Source organism: Saccopteryx bilineata, chromosome 6, assembly GCF_036850765.1.
Source record: "Saccopteryx bilineata isolate mSacBil1 chromosome 6, mSacBil1_pri_phased_curated, whole genome shotgun sequence".
NCBI classification, from domain to species: Eukaryota; Metazoa; Chordata; class Mammalia; order Chiroptera; family Emballonuridae; genus Saccopteryx; species Saccopteryx bilineata.
In genome coordinates this window covers 77,575,224-77,593,307 of record NC_089495.1, presented here as the reverse complement: position 1 = coordinate 77,593,307, position 18,084 = coordinate 77,575,224, and the positions used below count along the sequence as shown (strand labels likewise).

The following is an 18,084-nucleotide window of genomic DNA, read 5'->3' as shown; positions in this document are numbered from 1 at the left end:
AAACCTCATGGGATCCAAGCAAAGTAGACATGCTAGAGGGCACACCTGTTGATTGGCTGACTGTCCTTTGCCAGAGGACAGCAGACTGGGTGGAAGACAGGAAAGTACCATTTAGGGACTCCTTGAAGAACGTCGTCCTGGCCTTGGGGCTGAGGGGTCTGAGCACATCCACTGCTACTGGTAATTTATTTTGTATGTGGATAGACCCTACTATTTTTCTCCTTTTTTCTTTTTAATCTTCTTTGTTTTATTTTTTAAAGAAATAGAAGCATTTATTTTTCTCACAGGTTTGTAAGTAAGGTAATATAGCTTTGCTTATTCTTTCTATTTTCCATAAACTTTCAAAAAAGTTATCATTGGGTCTCTTGTTTTGCTGGAAGGAAAGTGCCCTCTCAGAGGCCTTGAGGCTGTGATATTGGTGGTCACTGGCTGCTGTGGACTGACAGTCTGTGCTGGTGTGATGAATAAATGCACAAGAACACTAGGCGGGACCGGAACCTCAGCAGATGCAGGCGAACGCTCCTCTCTCCTCTCGAGATAGCCCAGAGACGACCTGAAGTTGACTCACTGATGGTAAACAAGTAGATAGGAGCCGAGTATTATTTTGAAAATGTTACAAAGAAATATGACCTTCTTTTATATTCATTCTATCTGAAGCTTGAACATTTAATTATAAAAATTTGTATAGTAAGCGCCAGAGACTGGTCCCTTCTTTTTAACTTTAGATAATAGTAAATCAAACAACAGACCATTTTCCAGAAACTTTTAAATGGTTTCCTTAGGTAAATAAGTATGGGGTGACTACCGAGCATTCTTTACCTGCGATAAGAGTATAATGGGAGTCTTTTGTGGCCTGAACAAGGCTAACACCTCACCATACCTCTTAGTCAGTATACTGGTTGGTCGCTAGAGAGGAATCTGATAAATTGCAAAGGAAACCTAAAAACTTTTGAGAGAAAGTGATCCCAGTCCTGCTTATCTCTTGGGGTGGGCCAAGATAAGTAGACCAAAGATTTCTAAGATTTATGCTAATCTGAAATTCCATGGAACTCACATCTAAATCAATAAACACAAAGGGAAAATCACATCAAGATTCTTCAAAGAGAAACATACCAAAAAAAAAAAAATTAAGGCATGGCGGAAAATCTTAACACATACAAGAAGAAGGTCAATTTAGAAAAAAATTGTGGCTGAAATTGGCATTGCCTTAGGATCCATCTCTGCTGGTACATTGTTGGGGCTTGGGAACAATGACTGAGCATTTGAACCTAGGATACTCTTTGGTTGAGGTATGAGGTGTCACTGCAGGATGGACATGCTTTTGTGGCACAGTGCAAGTCTAGTTTTGAACAATGACATTTAAAGGTAGTAAAACATAGAGCAGTAATACAGGATTAAACTCTTTCCCTTATGGACTAAGTAAATCTTGAGCTTTTAAACTTAAAAGAGTGTGTCTGTGTGGGAGGGAAGGTTTTCCACAGGAGGTCTCAAGAGTAAGATGCTGGACTTTCCACTAACAAGACATGTGGATGCTCACTGGAAAAATAAAAGGATTTAACTGCTTTGTACCCTTTTGTTAATAAATCAGGACATATTCGTTAATTTGTAAAATTAAAGAGAAATCACATTGTTATATTATGATAGGGTAATCCCAGATCACAATACATATAAGAATTTCCCCCTTGTGTTCATTAATTTAGAGGTGAGGCCCATGGAACTTCCAATTAGTAGAAATCTTAAAGAAGATTTGAACTATTCTGGAGGGTCTATGAGAGCAAGTCATAGCATATAAATTTTTTTGCATGGCTATCAACTAATTTCTAAATCACCCTTAAAACTGATTTCAGCGAAAGTCTGAAAGAATGTAATATGAGTGGTGTGTAATTTATTAACCTTGTTTTATAGTTGATCCAATATTGTTGTTTGTGGCATTAATATACTTTTTCATAATTGACAAAGCCCTTTTGTACACATTATATTATTTTTGCTTCACTACAACACTGATGGACACGTAGAATGGTGATTAATGACTCCATTAACATATGAGAACACTGGGGCCCAAAGAGATTAGACAATATAACTATGTGGATAAACATACATGCACACACACTACATATAGACATACATGCACACATACACAGCTCATGACTGTCATGGGCAGGAGAATCTATGAGTCCAGAGAAGCAAACATATGAGAACACTGGGGCCCAAAGAGATTAGACAATATAATTATAAATGAGTGTAGGAGGGTTTAAATTTAAAGAATAGATACTTATTAATTACAAAGTGAAAAAATAGCAAATTTGCTGTGGAGATACATGGTGACACCACTTCAATCAAGTTGTTGAGGTTAACATTACCAATAATGAGACAGCAATATCATGTACCTCTTGATATTATACACCTAGAAGGATATGGCATAACTTTAGTACAATTGTTGCCAAAAACACTGATTGAAATCATTAGAAAATATCAGACACAAAGGAGGGTCATTCCACCAAATTGGTTAGGATTATTCAAAAGTTTTGAGATCATGAAAGACTGAAGAATTGTTCCAGGTAGTCGGAGACCAAGGAACCATGACAATTAACAAGATTTCAGCTTGTTAGCTATGATTCAATTTAAATAAAATGGTGGAAAAAGACAGCTTCCTGGGCCAGTCACCACTTTGTATCAGAATGGCTGACACACTGTGTTGGGATTTCACCAACCTAAATGGATGTGCGTACTCAAAAGCTTACTTAAAGCATGCTCACTACTAATACAAAAAAATATTCAAGGATGTCACTTACACAAATTCCCTAGGAATATTTTGAAAACAACAAGTAAATAGCAGTTAAAAACTTGTAATGGAAACGATCTCAGCCACCATCGCATCAGCAGCTACTTGAGTATTGTCACTGGAAGAGAGAGTGGAAAATAGAAGTCTGTTCAAAGTTTCTCTGTCCACAATGGAGAGCAGGGAAGAAACATGATTGCTCCAGGAGTCCAGCAAAATCTGCCTTGAGTGGGCGGACAAGGCTTTAAACCACTTGGAAAGGCTCTTCAAAGAACAAATAAAAACAACCTCCCATGGTGGGAGGTGAATCTGGCTGGGAGGTTCCTGCTTTCTTTCCCCAGGGTAGAATTCCCAGGCTTCTGGATCCTAGTGGAGTGCCCTTGGCAGTGGACTGCCAAGTATGTTCCCTTTTCACTTTCCTGGGGTCCAGAGTGGTGGTTTGAGTACACAGGGTAAAGAACATCTGGCTCTCCTGAAGCTGAAAGAGATTTGCAATCAGCAGGTGGGGGTTGGAGGTTTATGAAAATAGTGGGGTAAAGTTCATTTTGTGGACAACTCTTGGCCATGGGTGTTATTTATTTCAAATTTTATACTGCTGAGCTCCTGTGGGCTTATTACAGATCAGCTCATAAACAAACACATGCTAAGTAGTGTCCTGGGGATAAATGATGAGTTTATGTGACTCTGGGGTCGTGTGTTCGAGGTAAGAGGGGAGCCACAGTGAAGAACTTGGTGTGATAAACTGAGATTCCAGGCTACACCCTTATTTGGGCAAAAAACTGCAGAAAAGTCCGTGAACTATATACAAGCTTTCATGCGCTGAATTAATGTCTTCAACATTTCTAAAAAGAATTATTATGGACTAAAGGCCATAAATGATCCCACAGAACATCTAGCTTTAAGAGTATATGAAAAGATAAAATAAATACTTTGGAGACCTGAAATATTCTATAAAATGACTTTAATATGTATTTAATATTTCTAATAATAATGATCCAAAATCATCATTTACTCAACCATCTCATAAATAGCAACTGAGTGTCTACTATGTGCCAGAACTACAGATGCGCCAAGTTTCTAACTGATTTATGTTCAATATTTTTTGATGACTCGATAGTTTTCCTATCATAAGAAAGCTTCTACTTTTTGATGTAATGAGCATCAAGAGATACCCTTTGCAACTCAAAATAGATCCTTATGTAGCATATATAGCAATTCTATGCTCACACACTGTTATCTTTGTGTGTTCAAAGTGGTGGAAACTCCCTGGATGAAAGGATGGGCAATCGCGAGAGTTATGTATGGCAGCTCTGTCTGAGCAGAGCAGTAAAAGGAGGGTGTACATTCCCAAATTACACATGAAACAGAAAGATGTTTATTTCTCACTGTAAGGTCAATCTCAGCGCAATCTCACAGAGAAAAGCCATCATCGAAGAGAAAGAATCACAGTGACTCCATGAGATCATTTATCCTGAAGTCCACAGTATCTTCCTGCAATGCAAAATGTGACAGGTAGGCACAGAAATAATTGAAGGAGAAGCATGAGTACAAAATAATGGGAGAAAAACCATATTGGAGAGGGAGAGAATCAGACAGAAAAAGTTAGAGATTAGAAATGAGAGAAAAAAGAGAAACGGATACCCATGAAAGGTTGGAAAGCCTGCTCTAACTCCCCAAGTGTGACGCAGTAGTGCGTGTAGCATGGGCTACCCTCTTTGCTTCATTCTATCCCTCACCCTCAAGAGAGATTCCTGTCCAAACAGAATGGCCAAAAGCCCTGAATAGGATAGGATACAACCCCAAGATCTGAGCTCAATTTAGGGAGAGATCAGTTTATGAAATACTGACTCTAGATGAACCACAAAATTATTGGATAACTTTATTGTCAGCAGAGTAAACTGGAGTGGGAAATGGTTTGTAACTGAGTTATAATGGGATCACATGTTTCTCAGTTTAATCAATAAGACTTCATTATATTGTGACTTTTAGCATGAGATAATAGTGATTTTGGTAACTGATAAAATAGTAATTGGGCAGTTAAGAATTCATTAGTAAAATTTGTTAGCATTAATTCATTCCAGTCCATGGGCAAGGGGCACTCCACTTGACAAAAATAGTTATTACAGTCACTACAAGGGTGAATTTGTTACTTGGGACAATAATTCAATCTCTCTTTCTCCCCTTTCCTCCACACAACTGTATCCACTATATTCAATTTCATCTTGCCATTACAAATTTGTGTTCTTTAACTCAGCTCAGTGTTCTTTGAAAATCTTTTTCCTGGCCTTTTCTAACTTACCACAAAAGTTTATTGCTCTCACCACTTTCATTAAGTTTATTACTCTCACTACCTCTGCTTTTGAACTCCCCAGCTGTTTGGAAACACCCCCTCTAATTCCTTAGTCTAGCATATAAAGCTTCAGACTTCAGTACCCATTTTGCTTGACTTCTCTGAGGTATTTAATGCAACTGTTTCTGTAACACTCTCATTATTTTTTTCTAGAATACCACTTTAATCTGTTTCTCTCCTTCTCTCTCTGACTTTATTGTTTCTTTTCGTTCATTGTTACTGTTGGCTAGAACTCTGTCTTGGGCTTTGTTCCCTCTGCTCTCTCACTGGGAAATCCATCCTTTCCCCCCAAGTAACCACTTATGTACTCAGCACTCTCAAACACAAACCTCCAGCTGCTTTCTTCTCCATCCTCGCAGACCAAAGCAAGTAAAACTCAACATCTATGGAAAGAAACCTTTACTTTTTCTCCCAAACATGCTCCTAAATATTATCTTTTTTAGCTTGATGGATAATATATCCATCCATCAAATAATCCAGGGCCAAACTCGACTTTCTTAGATTCATCTCTATGTCCTATGTTCAAACCTTTACCGACTTAACATTGCCCAAACCTGCCTACTACATTCCACCCTTTTATGCCTCAGTTTATGACCTTATCATCTTTTAATGTGGGAGAAATTTTAATATTTTCCTAACTGATTTTCCTGCCTCTATTCTTTCATACCACTAATTGATCATCCACGCTTCAGCCAGAGTGATTGTTTTAAAATTCAAATCTAACTAAATTACTTCTCTGACTTACAACCCATTATTGGCTTCTCATTGCTTTAATATCTCTCAAATGCTCTTAGCGTGATGTGCAAGGCCCGATGCAGCCTGCCCTGTGCCTGACCTCCGGCTTCTCTCCTTCCTACCACCACAGGCTGCCGTCCAGCCATAGCCCAGCAAAAAAGTCCTGAACTGAACACCTGGAGAGGATGATCCTACAGGCTTTAATCATATCTGAAAAGATGTTCTTAAATGGTTTAGAATAACAGGCTTGATATTTCCTTTGCCTCTATCAGCATGCACTTTGATTTATAGATTATGTGGCATTTCATCATTACTGAGTATTTTTTTTCACAGCCTTCAATCTTACCCATAATGGCGGTTCAGAGCCATGTGTTGCTTTTATACCATTTCAGATATTTGTTCCCACTGAATAAAAAAAAACAACCCACTTCTTCGTGTTCTAACAAAAAAGGGAAAAATTTAATATCATATCACTAGGATCTGAGGCTCTCTAGCTATACCATATGTCATTAATTTCAGTCTTTGATAATCCAAGAAATATGGAAAATTCCCACCTCCTACTCTTTTGCAGGATTCGCAGCTCTGCCAAGTTTTGTAGCTCATCAGGATATTTACAAGCTACATGTTGAACTGTGGAAAAAAAGACATCTTCACATCTTTCGTTAGAAACTTTACAAAGAACATTCAAATAAGGCAGTTGTGGTTAGGAAGGCAAAACCCTGTGCTCCCTTTCCAGCTTGTCCAGGAACAAGGGCTGGGAGTGTGGACAAACTCCTAAACCTTTCTGGGACTCAGTTTCCTTGGCTGATTTCTGAAATGATCTCCAGCACTAACACAAAACAAGGCAATCAAACAAAAAGAAAATGTTGACAATTTTCTTTCAAATCTCTGCCCAACTATATAGGTGACTATAGAATGTTTCCTTCATCAGGAGGGGATATATAAATTGGCTTTGAATTTTTCAAAACTAAGTGATCCTTCTTTAGTTTCTTCAGCCCTTCACTGCCTCCTGATTAAGTTCTGCCCATTATGAAGTAGTTACTAAAAAACTGAAGCCATTCTTCTTCCCTCACCAACTTGCCCTGTGGATAATATCCTTTCAGAAACACTGGCAGCTTACTGGACAGCTTGAAGAGTTTCTGCTTCTTGCTTTAAAAGGAAAATCAGCTTTTTATCTGGGTAAGAAATATACTAGAATTTCTACTACTCTGAAATTAATGTGGAAAGGTGAATGTTTAAAAAATTGTAGGCCCTGGCTGGTTGGCTCAGCGGTAGAGCATCGGCCCGGCGTGCAGGAGTCTCGGGTTTGATTCCCAGCCAGGGCACACAGGAGAGGCGCCCGTTTGCTTCTCCACCCATCCCCCTCTCCTTCCTCTCTGTCTCTCTCTTCCCCTCCCGCAGCGAGGCTCTATTGGAGCAAAGATGGCCCGGGCTCTGGGGATGGCTCTGTGGCCTCTGCCTCAGGCGCTAGAATGGCTCTGGACGCATCGCCCCCTGGTGGGCGTGCCGGGTGGATCCCGGTCGGGCGCATGCCAGAGTCTGTCTGACTGCCTCCCCGTTTCCAGCTTCGGAAAAATGAAAAAAAAAAAATTGTAGCCAGTTAGTGGCTGGCCCTGATGAGCGTGCACTTAGGATGTGTAAGTAAAAAGAAGGATGCTATACACAGCCGGTGGTTAGAAGAGAGATTTTTTATAGAGGTAATTACCATGCCACTTTTCCCAATTTTTCAACACTTCCCCCAAAAGAATATAAGGTCCTTCTCTTTCCTTTCAGGAATATGACAGACATATAACGTTTAGATAAGACCAAACTGAAAGTACATCAGCCTTTCAGCTCCGTCAAAGTTGAAAATTATGCCATGCTCTGGGTGACTGTTTTCTGTCACCCAAAAACACAATTATAGCACAATTAATTTATAAATTGCTAATAAAAATATATCTGAAAAATTCCATACATTTGGAAACTAATGCATATAATATAAATACAGGACATCACAATGTGATGTAAATTAGAAAATACTTAGAACAGAAATATAAGATATCACATATTGAAATGTGTGGGAAGAAAGTAAATCAGTAATGAAAGAAATAATTTTAAATGTATGTTAAAATAAAAATAAATGCATGAAATGATCAACTCAAGAAGTTACAAAAGATATAGAGTAAACCCAAAGGAAAAAAGGAAGAGAAGAAACAAAAAGAGCAGAAATTAATTAAAATATATTTAATGCCTTGGAGAAAAACAACTAAATCAATGGCTTATTCTTAGAAAGGCTAATAAAATAAACAAATTTTTAGGAAGACTTCTCCAAAAAACAAAACAAAACAAAAAAACAAACAAACAAAAAACAAACCCAGAGAGAGATAAAAGAATAAACAAAGTTGCAAGTAATCAAAGGAGTGGTATAACTGCAGATGCAGCCTAGATAGAAAATAAGAAAATACTATCAATAATTGTGTGCTAATAAAGCTACATATTTGAATGAATGGCCAATTTCCTGGAAAAAATCATAACATTCAAACTGACTCAAGGACAACAATGCACTTGAATAGTAGTACATCCTTTAAAGCAGATATATATATATATATAATATATATATATATTATATATATATAATATATTGCAGATATATACAAGACATCAAGACATGCAGGCTATAATTATTACAATAGCTTTATTAACTCTGTGTTTCTTGTGTACTCACAACTGTAAACCTACTTTTGTCAACTTCTGTATATATCGCAAACACTACCCAGACCAGTTTACAATTTCTACCAAACATTCATGAACTTATCAAGTCCAAATGTTCTAAGGAACACTAAAACTATGAAAGCTCTTTGCTACTTTGTATGAGTTCATGTAGAACTTCATTCTTTAATCAGAAAAATAAGAGGAATAAAAATTTATACATACATCTTCTTTGTTCTCATAAATGTAGATGTTCTTTTAAATAGAGTAAGCCAAAATCTAGCAACAAATTTATTTAAACACATTATTTCACAATATTAACAGATTAAAAGAAGAAAAATTATGTGGTTACCTTATTATATACAAAAAGTAGATACAATTTAGCAACTTCTGAGTTGATAAATACTCTCAGCAAATTAGAAATAAAAATAATTGGATCATCTTTTAAAATATGAAAACATGGACCCAGAAAATTATGTCCACTATCACCATTTAAACTGTAAAACTCATCCAGCAAATTAAGATGAGAAAGAGAGATTTAGAAAATAGCATGTCTGGTATTATTTAGAGATGATAGGATTATAAACAAAGAGAATGTATAGATAGTTAGAATAATAAGAGTCCAGAGAGGTTATTATTGAGAAAGTAATAATTTGACTTTACATTATGCACAAGTAGAAAATCTGATTTTTAAAAATGCCATATTACTAATAATAGCAAAAATATATGCTACCTAGGAATAAATCTAATAATGGTATGCAAGACCTTGTTAGACATAATTATAAAATTACTAAAAGATATTAAAGAAGCTTTTATGAGAGAGAAAGACATACTGTGTATAGCAGTAGAAAAAAATCAATATTAAAAATGATGTCAATTCTCTCATAAGGCAAACACAACAATATGAAAAACATGGCCCATTATCTGATTCATTACATTACAAACAACCAAAGTGCCAGACACTTACTTTGTTCCAGTTTACATTTAAAATAGTATTAATAAAAGCCAGATCAAACTGTCAGTTTTTAAATAGGTACTGTAAAATTAATGGTACTTTGTTTTCCTCACTGGCCGACCTTGACCCTGCTGATAACATTGTTTCACAAACACTGGCAGCATGATGTATAGCAGGGGTCCCCAAACTACGGCCCGCGGGCTGCATGCGGCCCCCTCTAGCCATTTATCCGGCCCCCGCCGCACTTCCGGAAAAGGCGCCTCTTTCATTGGTGGTCAGTGAGAGGAGCATAGTTCCCATTGAAATACTGGTCAGTTTGTTGATTTAAATTTACTTGTTCTTTATTTTAAATATTGTATTTGTTCCTGTTTTGTTTTTTTACTTTAAAATAAGATATATGCAGTGTGCATAGGGATTTGTTCATAGTTTTTTTTATAGTCCGGCCCTCCAATGGTCTGAGGGACAGTGAACTGGCCCCTTGTGTAGAGAGTTTGGGGACCCCTGATGTATAGCCTGAAGACAATAGCAATACTCTCCAGGCAAAGTTTTCATTGGGAGACTTCATTAGTCAGGAAAGAGTCTTCATGGCCAACAGGTTATAAAGTTCCCTTTCCTTCTGCTCGTGTTTCTGCTCTTTTGTTTTTACCTAGCACTTGCTCTATCTCTGCTTTCAAAGTAAGAGGGAGAGGCACATTTTGTTTTGCTATGTTGGGTAGTCACGGAAATCGAAGATTATCCACGCCTCTATGTAAGGCTGCTTTTCTTCGTCGTGAGAAGCAGAACAGCTTCTAGTTTCTAGGCATGGCCCACCTCAGCCTCAATTAGCCTAGAGGAACCTCTGTCATTCCTTAAGCTTTCCAAAAGCCATGGGTCAAGGTAAGAGGGCAGCAGAGCTTCCCGGATAGCTGGTAGATTCAAGCTTTTCTGCTTGGCTCACAAACGTGGGGAGGGAAAGCAGCCGACTTGCTCAGGACAAGGTTTGTCCCCTTATCAGCAGGTCCATGGCTAGTGTTGTTAATGGACTGTGGCAGCAATGGACATTTGATCCCAGAATCAAACCGCGGGGGAAAGTGTTGTGAGCATTTCACTCTGTCTCTCTCATTGAAGCCTCTGTCCTCTACAGTTAATCATCTTCCTTTCTCTTTTCCCCTCTCTTATTCTCATCTGTACAGCATCACTCTATTAAGGGATTTTTTCCTTAATTCTCTCCTTATCCCCATTTGCTCTTTTCTATCCTTTACTACCTCTCCCTACCCAATTTTTCTTCAATTTCTGGGTATGTCCTATGCCCCTACCAATTTCTCCAGGTTCTTTTCCTCCCTGACCTTATTCCCTAGTCGTCTAGCACTCGCTTTTAACACTTTTCTACTTATAGCTTGGCAGCACGGAGGCCATGATTCTAACAAAAGGAACTAGTGAAGCTCCCAGCAGAGCAGATGCACATTAATAGAACAAAAACATCATCCAGATGAGGGTCTGTGCTCCGTGAACGCCCAAGCTTCCTCTGCTCTTGGCAAATGTATTTCCTTGTTTTCTTTTTTGTGTAGGCAGATAATATTTTCGATAATACTTCAGAGATTAATTATCATGAATTAGCCCAAAGCAGTTTTTATAGCTATGTTTTTCATTATCTTATATTTAAATATTGACTTAAGTAGGAATCCAGAAACTCTGAGTTCTATACCTATGTTATCAACAAGGCTATTTCACAAAGAACTGGATATTCGTATGTGCTTATGAAAATTGTAATTCTGTGTGCCTCAAGAAATTACATGCCAATGGTTAGCATGTATTTCAGAGGGAAACTATGTCCTGACAGATTGATTTATAGAATCATTTTTATCTTTGTATCCTTGGTACCTAACACAGTTCTTAATGTCTAAGAGAATCTCAGAAAGTGCTTGTGAAACAAATATTGGTTCCCATCCAATATGTCCTCCTGGGACCCTTAAATACATAACTCAAAGAGTCTCAGATTTCCACTCTTGTAACAAATAACAAAATTTGCACGTAAAAGATTAGCCTGAGTTATTTCTTGACATTTAAATAATCCTTTATAATTGCAAGCCATTTGATAGTTTTCAGGAACTGGCTTATTTATCATAAAAACTCTATGGGAAAGGGATTTTTATAAAATTACTGATGAAAAACGTATAGCAGGTCCTCAATAATGTCATCTTGTTCTACGTCCTTTCATTATAACATTGATGGGATGCTGTAGGAACTCAACTCTTGTTTATATCAATTAGCCTATGGTAAAATAGCTTTTGGTTTCATTACATATCATTTTGCTTAAAGTCACAGAACCTATTGACAATATTGAATACTTAGTGGACACAGGTCCTTACAAGTAATAATTATTTTCCTCCTAGTTTAAAACAAATAATAAAGGCATAAAGGAAAATGAGTTATTGTGACATATGATACACACATTGCTTTTTCCGAGTAGAGGATAGGAAGAAATGATATGAACAAGAAAAAATAGTGAACCAACCTCAGGTCATCTCAAAATGTCTTTGGATTTGTCCATTTACTTGACCCCCAGTTTTCTCTGTTTCCCTCTAGATAACGAAAGAAATAGCATTTTAACAGCAAGCTCAGTGCTGTGTTACCTGGTGGAAACTATTAGCAAGATGCTGGAACTGCCAGCAATGCAGAAGCACAAATATTATGTTTTTAATGATATTTCAAAATAGTGACCCCAAGAATCATAATCTTTTTGTCATCTTTTCTCTTATAGTTTAAAGACTTAAAAAAATTCTGAATTCTATACAGAAGGTGGAGGAGCTACAGCAGATGATAGTGGAGGGCCCCCGAAGGCTAATCCAGGAAGAACCCAGTTATAAAGTGTGGCCATTGACTTCCCTCTAAAATTTTTACTGAAACTTTTGTGTTTTAAGCAGACAGTCATGTATAAGAGCAAAAGTCAGGTAGCCACAGAATAACCAAAACTGCCAAAAAAATATTAACCTGACTCACACTGAATACTACACTTAATCATTACAGCATTATTAAAAATAGTAAGCATAAATAGTGTGAGAAGTTGATAAATCCCAAAGACAATCTTGCTCACGATTAGACTCAGGACCATTTCTAGCCCTCTCTCCTCCCCATCCTGCCATTATAGAACTGAGACTGAAGATTTGTTAGCTAAGGCTTCTCCTGGGGTTCTCACTGGACCAGGATGGGCAGGAGGAGGAGTCAATGAGGAGTTGTAAAAAGCCACGAGCCTGGGGTCAAACAGACCTCACTTTGAGTCCTGGTTATTTGACTCACTAGCTGTGTAATCCTGGTCAAGTTTCTTAAGGTCTCTGACTATAGAGACAATAATACCAACCTCAAAGAATCTTGGGAAGATTAACGAAGGAAAACGATGTGAAGATGTAGAAAATACGTGAAAGCTGACCTGGTACAAGTTGGTGTTCAATAAATGGTAACTCCTGCCACACAGTAATCGCAACATGGTCCCCAAGACAAAAAAAAATTCTCATTTAAATAACCAATATTTATAGTACACAAACTACGGGCAAGCACCGGGTGAGGTGCTGAAATGGGCTTTGGACTGTTTCTGATGTGGGAAGAAGGAAATACAGATATTGGAGTTGAGGAAGAGATGTGTAATAGAAAATTGCTCTCAGGCTCTTGACAGAAAAAGCCAGTGATTCCGGCTTCTACAGGATGAATTATCAACAATCAGATGGTCTAAAAAGTTGATGAACCCGACACCAGGCAAAGGTAAAACAGGTATTTCCATTTCATGCTTGATTTCCTTGTTTTAAACTCCTCCTCTCACGGGTGAATTAGCTCCAGTCAGTTAGATGCTAAATACAGGCCCCTACCAAGTTGCCTAGATCTCAGCTCCAAACAAGACTGACTGGATAAGGAAGGGAAAGCAAAATAGTCCCTGCCCCTTCCCTACAGCAGAGAAAACTATAGGAAGCTTTCTTTCCCCCCTCCTCTGTCCCCACTATAACTCTTTTCCAAAGAGAACAATCTAGTTGAAATCAACAAGTATATACCTACTTATAATACAGCCAGAAACATGATCTGTTAGAATATTTTTAAGGTTTATAATTTGATGCTACAAGAAGCTATAGACTCTTGTTAGCCATTACAACCTTAGTGTGAATTTTTTTTTTCACTACTGTCTCCATAATTTCCTTCACCAACTGCTGAGGGACTTATTGTTTTACCAGGAAAACAGCCTTTAGTTCTCCTGTATGGAACCTGAAAACTCTAGTTACCTCATGTGGTAGACAGAATAATAGTCCCCAAAGAGTATTCTAATCCTGTGTGTGAATTTACAAAGCAAAAGTGATTTTACAGATGTGGTTAAGAATCTTGAAATGCAGAGATTATGCAGGTGGGCCCAATCTAACAATACATCTCTTTAAAAAATGAAGAATCTTTCTCAGACGTAATCAGAGAAAGACAAGTGACAATAGAAGCACTATCAGAAAGGCCTTGAAGGAGAAGAAAGGGGGCCATGAGCCAAGGAAGGGCGGGGGGGGGGGAGGCTCTAGGAGCTGGAAAACCAAAGAAATGAATTCCTGGAGCCTCCAGAACAGATACAGCTATGCTGACATCTTGATTTTTATCTCAGCGAGACCCATATAGGAATTCTGTTCTACAGAACTACAGTATAAAGTAATAAATATGTGCAGTGTTAAGCCAATACATTTGTGTAATTTGTTACAGCAGCAATAAAAAATTAAGGCAAAGGGGACAAACTAATGAGAACTCTAGGCAAAGAAGGAGGAATTAGAGGGGTTGAGGTAGAGCAGTGGGAAGGTGACTTGAGATTCACTTGAGTGAATCTCCTTTCTTTGTCTAGAGACTACAGCATGAGCACCTCGCCGGCTGACCATGGATAAAAGCAGAAGCTGGACATTGCAGTACAACAGTCATGTAAAAAGATTTGCTCACTTAAGAGAACCATTCAGGGGCATTTCTTCCCTGAAGATCTCTGTCCTTATTATATATCACTGCCTCTGTTTATTACCTTCCTAGAACTTCTTATAAGGTGTCACCATTTTCTTTTCAGGATTACTTGTTTAATACTGTATTTTACATTAGAATATAAACTCCTTATTCCACATCAGACTGAAAACTCAAAAAAAGAAAAGAGAGAGAGAGAGAGAAAGAAAGAACAAAAGAAAGAAAGAAAGAACAAACTACATGTGTGTATTCATGATTGTATAATATTTGCAGTGCCCGTTCATTGCAGAATGAATGGGAGCGTTTCCATCTCTCTCCTGAGCCTGTCATCCCTTCTAGCTCCTACTGTCCTCTTAGGCCACAATCTACCCGGGAATTCTGGGGAAGACAGCCATGAACTAAGAAGGAAGTTTCTTCAGTATTTCGCCATCAAGGAATTGATTTGTTTAAAGCAGCTAAATCATTTATTAAAGTTCATCTTGTTTTGTTCTTTGGGGTTAACCTCAATTTTTAGATATGTGAACCATTGAGTATAGCTTTTAATATGATTATGAAACCATTTTGAGAATCAGAACACTAAAATAGTCACTCTCCTAGGGCAGGAAAATATGTCGTTTTATCCAGTGGATCAAATTGAAATCAAAGTCCTTGAAAATTATGAGGAAAATGATCCAAAGGGGAGCCAAAGGCTAGTCGATTGGACCAGCCAAAGGTCACACATAAAAAGATTAGGTGGAGCTAGAAAGAGGAAATGCAGAATTCATGATTTTCAGTTTAAAAGTTTTAGGTTTTCTTCCTGTTTTTCTCAAGCACCATCTTTCCCCAACAGGCCCATCTGAAGATGGGTGGATCCCAGACAAATCTTGTGGGGTTTTTTTGTTTGTTTTTTAAACATTTTTTCACTCCCCCCCCCAAATATGCTTATACTGGTAAAATCAGGTTAAACATATTTTGAGCCTCAATTCTCATTTGAACTAATTGGCCAGGGTAGAGAGCTAGGATAGGGCCCTTTTCTTTCCTCGTTTGCTGTCTTCCTCAACCAACCTGGGGCATGTGCCATAGGCTCTTCAATTATTGACCAAGAGGCTCACATTTGACCCTTTAAAACAGGGGTCCTCAAACTTTTTAAACAGGGGGCCAGTTCACTGTCCCTCAGACCGTTGGAGGGCTGGACTATAAAAAAAACTATGAACAAATCCCTATGCACACTGCATATATCTTATTTTCAAGTAAAAAAACAAAATGGGAACAAATACAATATTTAAAATAAAGAACAAGTAAATTTAAATCAACAAACTGACCAGTATTTCAATGGGAACTATGCTCCTCTCACTGACCACCAATAAAAGAGGTGCCCCTTCTGGAAGTGTGGTGGGGGCCAGATAAATGGCCTTAGGGGACCACATGCGGCCCGCGGGCCGTAGTTTGGGGACCCCTGCTTTAAAAGATGCTCAGGACAGTCAAATCCACCCATAGAAATTACGTTTATTGCTTTCCCCATTTCTATCTCTTCTTCCCATTTCTTCCCTGTCTCTTGCTTGGGCCTCATGCTTGTTCTCAGATTGGAATTCTGGTACCTCCCCTAATTTAGCTCTTGGCCTTTCTCTGTTCAGAAACTGAATCTGGCCTTGCTGCACTACTCCACCTCTAGCTTTCCAGACAGGACTTGCTATCCATCCCTGGCTTCCCAGCCAAGGACCAGCCTGCTCCAAGTTCCAGTCACAATTAACTTAGCATGTGACAGGCTCGCTGTGCTAGGGACATCTCTCTGTTTTATTGTTTTTCTTGTTTTCCACTTCCTCTGATGATAATCAATGGGTGAGGTACTCATGATAGAATTCTTCTCTTTTCTTTCCTTTTAAAAATGTTTTTCACTTAAAAACAGAAAGTAGAATGGTGATTATCACGGGTTAGGGAAAGAAGAAAAGGGGAGTTGTTGTTTTAAAAGTACAGAGTTAGATTTGCAAGAAGAAAAGGTGTTTTTTTTATTGTTATTATATTACATATATTTTTATTATTATTATTTTTTAGGGAGAGAGAGCGAGAGAGGGACAGGCAGGCAGGAAGGGAGAGAGATGAAAAACATCAATTCTTTGTTGCGGCACCTTAGTTGTTTGTTGATTGCTCTCCCATATGTGCCTTGACCAGGGGGCTCCAGCAGAGTGAGTGACCCCTTGCTCAAGCCAGTGACCTTGGACTCGTGGCAGTGATCTTGGGCTCAAACCAGTGACCATGAGATCATGTCTATGATCCTATGCTCAAGCCGGTGACCCCACGCTCAAGCCAGATGAGCCCATGCTCAAGCTGTTGACCTCAGGGTTCCAAACCTGGGTCTTCTGTGTCCCAGTCCGATGCTCTATCCACTGCGACACTGCCTGGTCAGGCTTTTATTATTATTATTATTATTATTATTATTATTATTATTAAGTGAGAGGTGGGGAGGCAGAGATAGACTCCCACATGGGCTCTGACCAGGATTCACCTGGCAAGCCCTCTACCGGGCAATGCTCTGCCTGTTTGGGGATACTGCTCAGTTGTAGCAGCCAAACTATTTTAGTGCCTGAAGCGAGGCCATAGAGCCATCCTCAGCCTCCGGAGCCAACTTGCTCAAACTATTGGAGCAATGGCTGTGGAAGGAGAAAAGAGAGAGAAAGAAGACAGAGAGAGAGAAGGGGGAGGGGGGGAGAAGCAGATGGTCACTTCTTTTGTCTGTCCTGACTGGGAATCGAACCCAAGACTTCCATACACTAGGGTGATGCCTTACTGCTGAGCCAGCCAGCCAGAGCCTCAAGAAGAAAAGTTTTGAAGATCTGTTTCACCAATAATGTGTATATATTTAAAAGTACTGAACTGCAAAATTTCAAAATGTTTAAAATGGTAAATTATCTGTTATGTATACTTTCATTAAATTATAAAATTTTTAAAAATAAATTAAAAATATTATTTTTCTCCTGAGCTCTGCTTTTTATGCCCTTTAATGTTAAATTAGGTACCAAATTTACTCAAATGTTTATGAACTGAATTCTAAAATCTTCCAACTAGACCTATCTTTAAGTTTGCCCAAATTATTATTTCTTACTTCACAGACTTGAGCCCAACAATATAGAAGCATATTATTCCAGGAATAATAGTTGAATACCAACTATTACCTAAGCACCGGCAAAAATTAAAGATGAACTGCACACAAACCATCGTTACTAAAGTTTATACATTTAAACTATAATATTTGTAATAGAGCTTCCATTTATTATGGCTACTCTGTGCCAGAAGTTATACTAATGGTTTATATACATTATCTCTTTATATTCTTTTAACGACCTAATAAAGTATGTAATTTTTTCCAATTCTATAGTCTTTTTGGTGGAGTTGATATGCACCCATTCAAAAAGTGAAAATAGGATGAAATTTATTGAAAATGAAATGAATATATATTAATGTCTTTGTGCCAAGCAGACTACTAAAGAATCTTACCCATGGAATTTTATCTCCATTTTATAGATAAAGAACTGGAGGATCAGCCAGGTTAAGAAAATTGCCAAAGGACATTTAGCTAGTAAGACAAAAAAAAATGTATTTGAAGCCAGTGTCTGCCTGATCCCCAAGGCTGCATAAATCTTATCATCATGTGGACTTTCTGTA

General features: G+C 38.1%; 1 long non-coding RNA gene across 2 annotated transcripts in view; it reads right to left on the bottom strand.

The window, feature by feature from the left end:
- LOC136309167 (uncharacterized) overlaps nucleotides 1–18,084 on the bottom strand; it is a 125,819-nt gene that overhangs the window by 102,155 nt on the left and 5,580 nt on the right. The window contains exon 2 of one of the 2 annotated variants that reach the window (XR_010726247.1): nucleotides 12,002–12,068. The exons of the other annotated variant lie outside the window; for it this stretch is intronic. This is a non-coding gene — a long non-coding RNA (uncharacterized lncRNA). The remainder of the gene's footprint in view (nucleotides 1–12,001; nucleotides 12,069–18,084) is intronic. 2 annotated transcript variants of the gene reach the window in all.